Raw genomic sequence first — 14,805 nt, 5'->3', positions numbered from 1 at the left:
TAGGCCCTTCTGCCCTTCGAGACAGCACCACCATTCATTATGATGATGGCTGATCATCCTCAATCAGTATCCTGCTCCTGCCTTATCCCCATAACCCTTGATTCCACTATCCTTAATCACTCTATCCAATTCTTTCTTGAAAGTACCCAGAGACTTGGCCTCCACAGCCTTCTGGGGCAGAGCATTCCATATACCCACCATCTCTGGGTGAAGAAGTTTCTCCACAACTCTGTTCTAAGTGGCCTACCCCTTATTTTTAAAATTTGTCCTCTGGTTCAGGACTCACCCATCAGCAGAAACTTGCTTCCTGCCTCCAGAGTGTCCAATCCTTTAATAATCTTATATGTGAAATACTGACTGAAATAGTGCAGACATTTGAGGAGATGGCAATGGCCGTAGCTACAGAAGTGAGAGAGGAAGGTTTAAAGATATTCCCAGAAACAGTCCCACAACAGCAGAAACAGGAATGGGAAAAGGGTGGGGCAGTAATAGGACACGTCAGAGTCTGGATGATCCAGCAGTGCCACTACACTGTATAAGACAAACATTATTAAAAACATATCATGGGCTGGCCCATATTGGGGAGGATAAAATGCAATATCAGATGATCCACTACAATCCTTGCCTGGAACAGGGAGAAATACAGCAAGGTTTTGTCGAAGGTGTGTAGTCTGTTCACAGTGTGAGCCAGGGAAAGCAATAAAATGGAGGCAGCAGCAGGGACCCAGGGGCCCATGGGAACAATTACAGATGGATTTTACACACACACCCAATCCCAGGGAAGGAAGTCCTGCTGGGTTTTAGTAAATAGGTTTACTCAATGGGTGGAAGCATTCCCCTGCAGATTCTGACCAAGGGACAAATGTTACAGGGAACATAGCTCTTTAGCTATGTGCCCTGTTTGGTACTGAACAGAAATCCCATCCCCCATACCACCCCCAGAGCTCTGGGACAGTAGAAGGAATGACGCAGACACTGAAAGCTAGTCTGACTAAGGCTCTCTCAGAGACAGGACAGCGATGGGTTAGAGTACTATTTAGCAGCCTAATAAAACTGAGGACAACCCCAGCAAAGGGGACGGGACAGTCCCCCTTTGAATTAGTGACTGGATGGACTATGCAGATACCACAGGGTATGGTAGTGGGAGGGCCGGAGATGTGTGGTAGTGGGAGGGCCGGAGATGTGTGGTAGTGGGAGGGCCGGAGATGTGTGGTAGTGGGAGGGCTGGAGATGTGTGGTAGTGGGAGGGCTGGAGATGTGTGGTAGTGGGAGGGCTGGAGATGTGTGGTAGTGGGAGGGCTGGAGATGTGTGGTAGTGGGAGGGCCGGAGCAGTGTGGTAGTGGGAGGGCCGGAGATGTGTGGTAGTGGGAGGGCCGGAGATGTGTGGTAGTGGGAGGGCCGGAGATGTGTGGTAGTGGGAGGGCTGGAGATGTGTGGTAGTGGGAGGGCCGGAGATGTGTGGTAGTGGGAGGGCCGGAGATGTGTGGTAGTGGGAGGGCCGGAGATGTGTGGTAGTGGGAGGGCTGGAGATGTGTGGTAGTGGGAGGGCTGGAGATGTGTGGTAGTGGGAGGGCTGGAGATGTGTGGTAGTGGGAGGGCTGGAGATGTGTGGTAGTGGGAGGGCCGGAGATGGGTGGTAGTGGGAGGGCCGGAGATGGGTGGTAGTGGGAGGGCCGGAGATGGGTGGTAGTGGGAGGGCCGGAGATGTGTGGTAGTGGGAGGGCTGGAGATGTGTGGTAGTGGGAGGGCCGGAGATGTGTGGTAGTGGGAGGGCTGGAGATGTGTGGTAGTGGGAGGGCTGGAGATGTGTGGTAGTGGGAGGGCCGGAGATGTGCAATGACAAGGATAGGGTTAAACCATTTGTGAAAGAACTGGCAAAGCAGCCGCATGAGCTGAGAGAATCAGAGACTGGGAAAGGAAACATGGAAATATCCGAGCTGACATTCCAAACTCTGGAGTTCAGGTCAGGGGGATCGTATGAAGTAAACACATCAAAATGCTGGACTTATCTGGGGGAGCCAGAGAGGGACCTTTCCCATCCTGTATTAGTAAGGAGCTCTGAATAAACATTGGTCGTGGTGCTCAGCACAGAACTCAAGGCTCCTCTTTGATATTTCTTCCAGTAACAGTTGTGTAGGGGTATGTTGCTGGCTGGAGGTCTGTGACCAGTGCCTCTGTTCCACAAGGGTCAGAGCTGGGACATCTGTTGCTTGTAATATATATAAATGAAAAGTTTGAAAATGTAAACGTTTTAATTAGCAAGTTTGTAGATGGCACAAACTGTTGAAGTTGTGAATCGTGAAGAATGATGTCAAAGGATACAGCAAGAAAGAGATGAGTCAGAAAGTTTTGAGGGGAAATTGCAGATATATTTTAATTCAGACAAGTGTGAGGTGATGCATTTTGGAAGACACAAAGCAAGAGGAATTTGTACAATAAACGGAAGGGTCCTGAGCAACACTGATATACAGAGGGATCTTCAGTTGCAAGCTGAAAGATCCCTGAAAGTGGTGAAGGAGGTGAATGGCAGGCTTGCCTTCTTTAGTCAGGGGAGTGATAATAAAACTATGATCAGGCCACCTTTCGGGGATTGTGTGCCGTTTTGATCACCACATTATAGGAAGAAGGTGAAGGCTTTTGGGAAGGTGGAAACAGGTTTACCAGGATGTTGCCTGGATTGGGAGAGGTTAGAAAATCTCGGATTGTTCTCTTTGGAAAGTCAATGTCTGTGGGGTGACCCAACTGGCACAGAGTTTGTAAACCATGGTTTACTACAGAAATTGTATCTCTTGTTAAAAAGAAGAAAGAGGCTTATGTGTTGATGAGGCAAAATGGTACAGATGAAGCAATAGAGAGTTACAGATCAGCTAGGAAGGATTTAAAGAGAGAGTTAAGAAAAGCAAAGGGAGGACACGAGCAGTTTTTAGCAAACAGAATTAAGGGTAACCCTGAAATTGACTGCGGTTAAAGTGGGCGGCACGGTGGCACGTTCTCCCCGTGTCTGCGTGGGTTTCCTCCGGGTGCTCCGGTTTCCTCCCACAGTCCAAAGATGTGCAGGCCAGGTGAATTGGCCATGCTAAATTGCCCATAGTGTTAGGTAAGGGGTAAATGTAGATGTAGGGGTATGGGTGGGTTACGCTTCGGCGGGGCGGTGTGGACTTGTTGGGCCGAAGGGCCTGTTTCCACACTGTAAGTAATCTAATCTAATCTAATCTAATACTGCCCACATTTCTGATCCCCTTATTCCAGGGTTGATGTGATCACACCAGAGAGGGTACAGAGGAGATTGATCAGAATGTTTCTACAATTGGAAAATATCTGCTCTGCGGAAAGATTGGATAGTCTGGGGATGATTTCTGAGGAGGATGAGCTGAGATTTAATTGAAGTGATAAAATGCTGAGGAATCCAGATCGAGTGGATAGGAAGGAGCTATTCATTAACTGAGAGGTCAGAAACTGGAGGATTTAGATTGAAACTAATTCCCAGAAAGAAGGGGAGAGGAGAATTCATTTCACTCAGAGATGGTGGGGAGCAGGAACTCATTGATGGACTGGCAGAGGCAGTAACCAGCATCACATTAGAATAAAAGGACATGGATGTAACTGAGATGCTGGAACATGCAGGGCTGCGGACTAAAGTCTGCAGAATGGGATCATTGTGATTGATTTAACATTTCTCCAGAATATTAAAGTCAAGTCCAATTTGAGAATTTATGAACATCATCCGACCTGAATTCCAAATGTCAGAATACATTTATCAGAAAGTTACAGCACAGATCGAGGACACTTGGCCTATCCTGCATGTGTTGGCTGCAATAGAATGACCCAGGCTTTACAGCGTTATGTACTCACCAATGAGAGCAGCAATTTCAGACTGTGTACTCTGCCCTCTATGTTGTTATAATCTGTTTTTTCAATGTATTTCTTTCAGAGCTGCTCACCTTGTTTCCTGGTTTCTTTCCCAGCCCTAAGTCCATTCCCCATGGCCTTGAGGGACTACCATTTCTGCAATTTAATTTCTCCTGCCTTCCCCCGTGTGACAGACTGTCTTTTTGTCCTTGTCTCACCCCCACCTTGCACACAACTTGTTACATTTCTGATGGTTCCCAGACCTCTGTGACTTCACTGCGCATCCTGGGTCAGGGGCACAAGTTGTGAATTCACTTCCTCATGAGATAATTGGAAATCTGTCTGGCTGCAATTTCCCCCAGATTTTATTTTGTAAATAAAAGAGGATTTGCGTCAGAGTCAAGTATTTGTGAGCCTTCATCCACAATCCTGAGCACTTAGACATAATATGTGACCCTCCCACAGATGTGCAGGTTTGATGGATTGGCTGTGCTAACATGGCCTGTAGTGTGTAGGTAAGGTGGGTTGTGTTAGCCATGCTAAATGTGGGGTTATGGAGGTAGGGTGGGACAGCAGGTCATTGCAGACTCGATGGACCGAATAGTCTCTTTGTGCGCCTAAGGGATTCTGTAATTCTAACTAGTTGTGATTGTTGTCACATTTTCCTAAGTCCAGGTTCATTCATCTCAGGTACACATGCTACCTTTTGTGTTTCTGTGTGTGCCCGTAGTGTTAGGTAAGGGGTAAATGTAGGGGTATGGGTGGGTTGCGCTTCGGCGGGTCGTGTGGACTTGTTCACAGTCTCCATGATTGTGCAGATTCAGTGGATCAGCCATGGGAAATGCAGTGTTAAAAGGATGGAGTGCTCCAGGTGGGATGCTCTTTGGATGGTTGGTGGGGTTTGATGGGCCAATGCTCTCCTGCCACACTGTTGAGATTCTATTCTATGATTGTGGATAAAGGCTATTCTATGATTGAGGATAAAGCAGGGTGTTCTTGGAGAGGCGGTAATAACTGGAAAGCTGAATCCAAAAATCACCACCTTCACCAAAGGAGATTTTCGGAAAATGACAGATAGTCAGGTGGATTAGCATTCCAATCTTAGATAGTGAGGAAGCGTGTAGGAGATAATGATTTTGCAATTTTAAACTGAGGGGAGACAGTGATTTATGGTTTTAGATTGCGTCGTACATTCGCAGTGTGAATATCCATCCTGTACTTTATTACAAAGCCAAGGTCACTGACAATGAAAACCAAAACACCCAGGAAACATCGCCTCACCACGTAATCTGATAAAAGAATTCTGATAAGTCTGGTTGAATTTAGAACAAAGATGAAAAGTTGGAAGATTAAATCCAATCCCAAGATCCAGTGCTTAAACAAAAGGAGACGACAATAGGATGAGGCAGGAGTTGGCTAATGTAGACTGGAAACAAAGACTTTATGGTGGGAAAGTTGACGGACAGTGCGGGAATATCAAAGAAATTTTTTGAAGTGTTCAGCAAAAGTATATATCAGGGAAAAGGAAGGACTTTAGGAAAAAAGGAATAATCTGCCATGGGTGGCTCAGGAAATAAGGGAGTCTATCAAACTGAAATAGAATGCATACAGATTGGCAATGACCATGGAGATTAGAAAAACTTTAAAGATCAACAGAAAGCGAGATGGGATTGGGGGAGAAAAGTGATTAATAGCTATCCCCAGGGCTGGAATAACAGTTTATACTGCTAGAGGGGAACATGATGTTTGGGGAACATATGGCCTCTAATTGTTGAAGCACTTAACTGTTACCATAGAGATAATCCTAAGCAAGTTAAAAATCACAGCACACTCCAAAAGCTTGTACTTCCAAATAAACCTGTTGGACTATAACCTGGTGATGTGTGGTTTTTAAACTTTGTCCACCCCACCACCAGCTCCTCCACATCAGAATCCTGATAGACAGCCCCACTGAAACTGAAGTGCCTATCACATACTTGAGGGAGCCACAGGGGCGTGGGGGAGGGGTGTGTGGTTTAACCACAAAGTGCTGAACTGAACTAGACTTTCTAACTGCCGTTGCCATGGAGATAATACTGAGAGACAGTCTCTATTCAAAGTCCCAAACCACAAAGGTATAAGAGTGGGAGCTGTACATTGGACAGGTGGGGAGTTACTTGATGCTGCCTGAAGGTGTTTTGCTTGTACACTATCCAGGTAACTGCCATGTCTCATCAATAAAGTCTCAAAGAAGACCTCTCTGAGTTCTGTGCCTAGTTATTCCTATCCAGCAGGGTTCAGGAATATGAGCACACAGCAGTCAGTCTTCACAGTGGAGGATACGAAGAACATGCCAGTAATTGATAAGGAGACTGAGGAAGGTGAGGACCAAGGAACAACCATTATCGTGAAAGAGTTAGAACTGGATATGCTAATGTAGCTAAAGGTAGACAAGTCTCATTGCCCTGATGGGATACATCCCAGGATACCAACAGAGTTAGTGGGAGAAATAGCAAATGCACTTAGAGTCATAGAGTCTGACAGCAGAGACAGGCCCTTTGGCCCATGCTGACCAGAAAGTCCATCCACGCTAACTCCATTTCCCTGCACTTGGCCCATTTGCTTCTGACCCTTTCCTATCCATGTATTTGTCCAAATGTCTTTTACCTGTTGTGAGTGTTCCTGCCTGAACCATTTCCACTGGCAGCTCATTCCATATACACACCACCCTCTGTGTAAAACAGTTGCCCCTCAGCTTCCCTTTTATTCTTTCTCCTCTAACCTTCAACTGATCCAATCAAGCCGTCCAATCCTTGAGTTCCTGGGAAAAAGACTGAGTGCATTCACCTTATCCATGCCTCTCATGGTCTTATACACTTCTAGAAAAGAATCCCCTCAGTTTCCTCTGCTCCAAACATAAAATCCTCCCTTGTCCAACCTCTCCCTATAACTCAGACCCCTGAGCCCTGGTAACATCCTTGTAAATTGTTCTGCACTTTTTACAGTTTAATAACTGAAACCTCCATTACATCCATCATATTTCCAGTGTTTCCCTGCGGGGCTGGAACCGACGGGACAATGCCAATGGATTACAATCCATGATCGAGAATGAACCCCTTTACAACAATCCCGTTTTCATAGTGTTCCCCATGGTGCAGGTATCCTTGTGTCTTTCTGGTTGCATGGTTAATTAAAGACTTGTCCTTTTACAAAGCAAAGTTGCGGCTTCATTGTTCCTGGGAAATGTGCCATGATTTTTCAGACTTTCAAAAACAAATGAACTCTCTCTCCACACTCACCACGCTGACATGGACTTGGCTGTGTCTCAGTACTTTTCCAGTCACATTGAGATTTGAAATATTTGCCCACGGACAGAATGCACACCTTTCCATCCAGATGAAAAGGCCAATGATATTCAGATCGGCACGGATCAAGTAACTATCAGATTTGACCATGAAGTTCAATTTGTATTTCTCATCCGCAAATCCACCCTTTCAGTACCATACAACAGAGCACACAAGTTACCACTGTTAATACAGGATGGAAATTCATAAGACAATTGTAGTATTAAACTGTAGTTTTCTTGTTTCCCCCAAAGCTTTAAACCTCAGTCTCACAATTTCTCTCTTCTGTGAACTGAAATCCAAACCAATCCCCCCACTCCTTTCCTCCACACCCAGTTCTCACACACTCTCTCTTCGAATCCAGTTTCCTAGCTCCTGATGAGAACCATCCTGCATACACAGCTTCCTGCACACTCTGGCCAAGACCCATCTTACTAAAATGAGCCAAATTAGAATTCTAATTGCAGGCCCATCCTTGTCCCTTTCCATAACAACCCTGAATCTTCACAAAAGAGTTCTAATAACTTTCTGCAAAACGCTGCACCACTGATAGTCTGATCACATATCAGGGTAGCAAGAGAGGGGCCATTCCCCTGGGTCCTGCTCCTAGAGGGATGAAGCTGCTAATGATAGATTAATCCCTCACACCCACAGCCTCCTTCCCAGGCACTGACCTATACTGTGCATACTCCCACAGTTGGTCAGCACTGCACCCATGCACTTGTCTCCCCTCCTACAGCACGAGCTCCCGATCATACAGGAGTCCGGGTGATTGACAGCAGCTGCTGCCCAATATATCAGAATCCCTACAGTATGGAAACAGGCCCTTCGGCCAAACAAGTCTATACCGACCCTGCAAACAGTAACTTACACAGAACTATGCCCCCTAACTAATTTAATCAATACTATGGGCAATTTCGAATGGCCAATTCACCTGCCCTGCACATCTTTAGATTGTGGGAGGATGCACAAACCCCACACAGACAGTCGCCCGTGGCCGGAATCGAACCCGGGTACCTGGTGCTGTGAGGCAGCAGTGCCAACCACTGAGCTGTCTCTATAGGGTGGAGGGGGCGGGGCTGGAGGACTGGGACAACGAGATTGTAAACAATGAATGAATGTGGTGAACACTGGGGGATGGACAGGTCAGTGAGGGACAGGAGCAGTGCAGCAGCAGGAGGGGATCCTGGACAAACTGAGCAATGGGAGAGTCTGACAGGAGAGAAACTACAGGAAGGGTCTGTTTGGAGGCTCAGGCAGGGACAGCTGGGAGACAGTATGGCCTGGTGGCTTGGGCAGGTTTACTAATCAGCCTCTTCAAAGATGCTGTTACTCAACTCTGAGCCTGATCCTCCTGATCCAGAGGTAAGGACACGTACACTATTTCCTGGTGGGCAAGGGATACAAGGACTGCCTTTCAAAAGGAACTCCCCTGTGTTGGTGACATGAACAAGACTCAATACAGAGTCACTGACAAAATGCTGGTGTACTTGAACTTCATCCAGAATATTAACACCTTTAACTGGGCAACGCAGACCCCAATGTACAGAGTTAAATCCTGGATACCAATAACAGCTTTGTGCATGGGAAATCATATCTCATGAATTTGACTCAGTTTTTTTGAAGAAGTAACAAAGAGGATTGCTGAGGTCAGAGCATGGACATGATCTACATGAACTTCAGTAACGTGTTTGACAAGGTTCCTCATGGGAGGCTGCTCAGCAAGGTTAGATCACATGGAGTACAGAACTGGCTCGAAGGTAGAAGGCAGAGGGGGCTTTTCAGGCTGGAGGCCTGTGACCAGTGGAGTCTCACAAGGATCGGGGCTGGATCCACTACTTTTCGCCATTTATATCCATGATTTGGATGTGAACATAAGAGGTATTGTAAGTAAGTTTGCAGATGACACCAAAATGGGAGATGTAGTAGCAGGGAAAAAGATTACCTCAGAGTACAAGAGGATCTGGATCAGATGGGTGAATGGGCTGAGGAGTTCAGTTTAGAAAAATGCGAGCTGCTGCATTTTGGAAAAGCAAACTTTAGCAGGACTTATACAGTTAATAGTAAGTTCCTGGTGAGTGCTGCTAAACAAAGAGTCCTTGGAGTGCAGGTTCATAGTTCCTTGACAGTAGAGTAGCAAGTCGATAGGATAGTGAAGGCGGCAGTTGGTCTGCCTGTCTTTATCAGTCAGAGCATTGAGTATAGGGGTTAGGATGACATATTGTGACTGTAGAGGACATTGCAAAAGTTGCCGAATCAATATTCCATTTAATTCTGTTCTCCTTCCTATCAGGTGGATGTTCTTAAACTTTAAAGAGGTCAGAAAAGAAGTATAGCATGTTGCCAGGGTTGGATAGGCTGTTTTCCCAGGAGCGTCAGAGGCTGAATGGTGACCTGAAAGAGATTTTTAAAATCAGGCTGGGCATGGATAGGGTAAATAGACAAGATATTTGCCCTGCAGTGGGGGAGTACAGAACTAGGGGACTGGGAAGGAGGGTCGGCAGACAGAGGGTGGTTGGATCGAGAAGGGTGGGTCAGAAATGGGTGGGGAAAGAGAGGGGGGGGATAGAAAGGGGTGGCACAGAGACAGATGGGGACAGAAAGTGGGTTTAGAGAGGAGGGGAACAGACAGGGGGAAGGGGGGGGGGGCAGAGACCAACAGAGGTAGGGGGAGAGACAGACAGACAGGGGGGAGAAAGAGAACAGACTGTTGGGGGGTGGGGAGACAGAGCGTGGGGAACAGACAGAGTGGGGGGAGGGGGAGAAACAGAGTGGAAAGATGGAGAGTCATTTTGTAGATCTAAAACTCAACCCAGTTCCTGTTTTCTCATCCTGACCTTAATTCCCTCTGAAGAGCTCAGAACAACTGCTTAGTTCTTGGAAAGTAGAGTTTCAGAGAGATCAGGTGCTGAACATGGCATTTGGGACACTAACATTGAATGGAATGCGCTGACCAATAAATGGACTCTGGTTCGATTCCACTGTTTGTGCGGTGTTTGCACATTCTCCCTGTGTGTCTGCGTGGGCTTCCTCTGGGTGCTCTTAATTTCCTCCCACAATCCAAAGACACGCAGGTTAGCTGGATGAGCTTTGGGTAATGGTAGGGTACAGAGTTAGGGTGGAATGCTGTTCCGATGGTTGGTATGGTCCCATGGGCCGAAAGGCCTGCTTCCACACTGTAGGGATTCTGTCACTGAGTATAGGGGTTAGGAGGGCACGTTATGGCTGAGTAGGGCATTGGGGAGGCCAGTTTTAGAATATTACATTCAATTGTGGTCTCCCTGATTTCAGAAAGATGTTACCAGAATAGGACTCAACCTCTGAATGACAAGTTCCTGGGAAGTGTTGACAGACAAAAAGACCATGCAGTGTGGGTTGACAGTTCCTTGAAAGTGTGGTTGAAGGTAGACAGGTCAGGGAAGGTGGTGTGCGGTATGCTAGCTGGTATTGGGCAGTGCATTGAGTATAGGAGTTGGGAGATCATGGTTCGGTTGTACGGTTTATTGGCTCGGCCACTTTTGGAATCCCCAGACTGCTTTCAATTCCAGTCTCCCTGTTATAGGAAAGATGTTGGGAAACTTGCAAGAGTTCAGAATGGTTTTACTAGGGTGTTGCAAGTATTGGAACACGTGAACCATAGGGAGAGGCTGAATCGGCTGAGGCTATTTCCCTGCAGCACTGGACACTTTAGGTGGCTTTATTGAATTTTATAAAGTTATGAGGAGCAATGATAGGGTGACTAGCCATGGTTTCTTTTTTCCTCAGGGTAGGGGAGACCAAACAAATGTGAATCTTTTTTCCAAGGTGGAAATGACAAATTCTATAAGAGAGATGGCAAGTTTCAAGGATATGAAAACCAAAACAACTGAAGATGCTGTAAACCAGGAAGAGAAACAGAAGTTTCTGGAAAAGGTCAGCAGGTCTAGCAACATCTGTGAAAAGAAATTAGAGTTAACGTATCTGAGGAAGGGTGACCAGACCCGAAACGTTAACTGATTTTTCTTCACAGATGCTGCATGATCTTCTGCGCATTTCCAACAACATCTGTGCAAGTTTAAAGGGAGTTGTTTGGAGTATATACCTGAGAGGAACTTTATAAAGTGCGAGTCAGACCACATCTGGAGTAATGACAGAAGGTTTGGTCCCTTTATTTAAGGAAATACATCATTTCATCAGAGGCATTTCACAGAAGATTGACTGGGATGAACCCTGGTTTGCAGGGATTATTTTTTAAGAAAAGGCTGAAGACGTTGGGACTTTACTCACTGGATTTGGGAAGAATGAGAGGGGATCTCATTGTAACATGTAGGATTCTTAAGGAGTTTGACAGGGTAAATACTGAGAGGATGTTTCTCATCATGAGTGAGTCTGGAACCAGATTCTGGGTCAGTCACAGAATCACGGGTTCTGTTTTGGATTCGTCAAGTTTAAGGCAACACCGACACAGGTCAGGAGTTTCATAAGCAATGGAGCTGGGGTGAGGTGGAGAGAAGCAACATTTTAAGAGATTGTAATTCCTGGTGTTTGTGATTGTGTAGATGTCTGATCAGAAGGTCACCTTGGGGTCAGATATGACAGCAATATTGTCAAGAGTGTGGTTCCTGTCTCAGACAGTTCCCAGGGAGAGGGAGGGGCTCAGCAGTAAGGGAAAGTGATTTGTAATAGCAACTGAAGGCAATGGGTTTAACCATTGCAACATTCCGTTGCAGGAAATTGCAGCCAATCGCGTAGTGGGAGTGTGATGAGCAGTTTGATAACTGAGTAATGGAGAGGGATGATGGGGAGGGGGAGCTGGGCATTGTCAGTGTACATGTGAAACCTAACACGGTGCTTTTGGGCAATGTCACCTCCTGGCAGTATGTAGGTGGGAAACAGGAGGGACCAAGGAGAGATCCTTAAGGGACACCAAATCCAAGGAATTCAGAAAGGAAAGGGAGAGTCGGGATGGAGTAGGTTTTTCCAACAACGGTGGGGTCAAATATTAGTTTGTAGCAGAATGGGAGAGAAGGACATAACCAGAAAAGACAGACAGGTAGAACAAGGAACAATATCTGTGAATTGGGGAGGGGGAGTGATGAGGAGGAGGAGGAGCCCGACTCCAAAAGCACTATTCCTCCATCAGTGACATCACCCAACTCCACCCTAGTCTCAGCCCATTTACTGAAATACTCGTCCATCCCTGTGTTATCTCCAGACTTCATGATCCAAACACACTCCTGGCCAGCCTCCCACATTCAACTTACATGTAATCTCAAGAGTATCTAAAACCCTACTGCCCAAGTGCTCACTTGTACCAAAACTTGTTGATTCATCAAAAGGCTCCTATTAACAAGCAACAATTTAAAATTCTCACCCTTGATGTAATTCCTGGCTGTGAACATCCCTGTCTCCCTGAACCACACAATCTGTGAGACCTCGACAACTCATTTTCTTTCAGACTCCCAACGATATGTTTAATAAATGCTTCACCTGTCTAGCTGTTTCTACCGTTGCCAAGGCAACACGGTATGGAATTCCCACCCTAACCCCCTCAGACCTGCTTTCCTCCTTTAAGGTATTCCTGAAAACCTGCTTATTTGGCAATTCTTTTGATCACCTGACCTAATATCTCCAGCTGTGGCCTTATGTCACAAGTTCTCAATCATATGTCTGTGGAATTATAAACATGATAAAAAAAAACAACTGTTGTTGATTTGCACACATTTTGTCAATTCTTCACTGTCGCTGAGTGAATAATCTATAACAGCTCTTACCCAAACACATTGTAGGAGCACCTTCACCACACGAACTGTAGCTGTACAAGGAAGTCAAACATCACCTTCTCCACAGGCAATCGGGCTTTAGCACTGATCACTGGTATCTGTGGACGGAGAAACACACAGTTGATATTTCAGGGAGTGCAAAATGCATTATCGGGAGGGAAAATGGTGCAGAATTTGGGATTTTTAAATTTGTGTTTTACTACGTGCACCAAGTTCTGTAAAACCTCTCATCCCATACCATGAAAATTTCCTCCTCTTCCTGGTCAATATGTTTTTCCTTCCCCCTGCCCTGCACCTTCACACATTTCCAATGCCTTGGTCACAACAACACTGTGCTGTCAGTGAAGTTTATCACGTGGTTGAGTATTGCCCCGCCCCTCATTCATTCTGATTGGTTGAACGACCAACGAAGCACCTCGAGCCCCCTTTCCCCCACTCTTATTGGTCCTGCGCTGATATCAATAATCCGAAGCCCACTGTGGGCTGGAGCATGCTCAGTGCTTCCTGCTTTTGCTGCTGTTCATCAGGTATGAGAGAGAGAGGGCTCATCCCTGTTTCTCCTGAGGTCAGACAATAACAACAACTACCTGCATTGTATGGAGCCTTTCACATTGACAAATCTCCTCAAATGCTTCACGAATGATGGAAACGTTGATTAAAGAGAACGATTTTTAGATACATCTTTAAGGCGGAGAGAGGGAGTTAGGGAGGATATTCCAAAGGTTCGTGTCCTCGGCAGCTTCAATCGTGGAGTGATATAGGTGGGGAACAGCTCACAATGGAGACAGCTAGTGGCTAACCATAAGTTGGATTAGTGGTGCTGGAAGAGCACAGCAGAACAGGCAGCATCCAACGAGCAGCGAACGTCGATTTCGCTGCTCGTTGGATGCTGCCTGAACTGCTGTGCTCTTCCAGCACCACTAATCCACTATTTGCTTTCCAGCATCTGCAGTCATTGTGTTTACTTCATTGATGCTAACCATAAGTTAACAACCTCATGTCGTAGCCCCCTACCCCACACACCAGTTCTCACAGTCTGCCATTACACACTACCTATAGTTAGCCACTAACAGTCTCCATTAACAGCTAATCATCCTCCCCCAGACAGATTGTTATCCACTCCTTTACCCAACCGTTCTTCTCACTCTATCCCCACCTATCGTTTACTCCTTTTATCCTCCCCCCACACTACCTTCTGCACTAAAACTGACTTGTTTTCTCAGTAATATCTGTCCTGAGGAAGGGACACTGGGTCTGAAACTTTATCTGATTTCTCATCACAGATGCTGCCAGACCTGCTGAGCTTTTCCAGAACCTCCTGGTTGTTGTTTCTGATTTACATCTTCTGCAGTTCTTTTGGTTTTAATTTCCCGGGAGTTTGTAATTCAGGTCCCACAGCCTCTGTCCCAGTCTCTGCTGTCTCTCCCAACCCCAAACAGTGACACTGCACCTGCACAGCTCATGGACAGGTGTCGTCTTGCTGGCCACACCCCTCATTCACTCCCATTGGCTGCAGGACCACACAACCTCTCCTATTGGTCTGGAGCTGTCGTTAATTAAGCTGGCGCCGATTGAGAGTGGTTGGTTCCTCCCTGTCTCTGCCCTGGGATGAGCTCCATCATTCACAGTGAATGGGGCTGTATCACAGAGCACAGGGGCTGGGGGCTATTCAGCCCATTGGGGCTGTATTCTCTCCCTCTGGAGATGCTGCAAGTCGGTCCCAAGTCCCCTCCCATGTGCCCACGGCCCCCCAAATCTTACCTTAAAAAGTAAAATTCCAAGTCTGTTTCAGAATACCTGCTGAATCTGTGTCGTTCAGACTGTTCCAGATGCTCAGAACTTACTGAGGAAAATAGTATTCACATTTTCA

The 14,805-nt window shown here is 46.3% G+C and overlaps 1 long non-coding RNA gene across 9 annotated transcripts in view; it reads right to left on the bottom strand.

The window, feature by feature from the left end:
• The window catches only part of LOC140472383 (uncharacterized), a 57,199-nt gene that overhangs the window by 16,133 nt on the left and 26,261 nt on the right, over positions 1-14,805 (bottom strand). For 8 of the 9 annotated variants that reach the window (XR_011957595.1, XR_011957594.1, XR_011957601.1 and 5 more), the window contains one exon: positions 12,927-13,033. This is a non-coding gene — a long non-coding RNA (uncharacterized lncRNA). Of the gene's footprint in view, positions 1-12,926; positions 13,034-13,173; positions 13,339-14,805 lie in introns of those variants that run through there. The other variant, XR_011957597.1, reaches the window with a different exon arrangement.

Source organism: Chiloscyllium punctatum, unplaced genomic scaffold (assembly GCF_047496795.1).
Source record: "Chiloscyllium punctatum isolate Juve2018m unplaced genomic scaffold, sChiPun1.3 scaffold_307, whole genome shotgun sequence".
Lineage (NCBI taxonomy): Eukaryota > Metazoa > Chordata > Chondrichthyes > Orectolobiformes > Hemiscylliidae > Chiloscyllium > Chiloscyllium punctatum.
The sequence above is the reverse complement of the archived record's forward strand: the minus strand, read 5'-3'. Positions and strand labels throughout refer to the sequence as shown.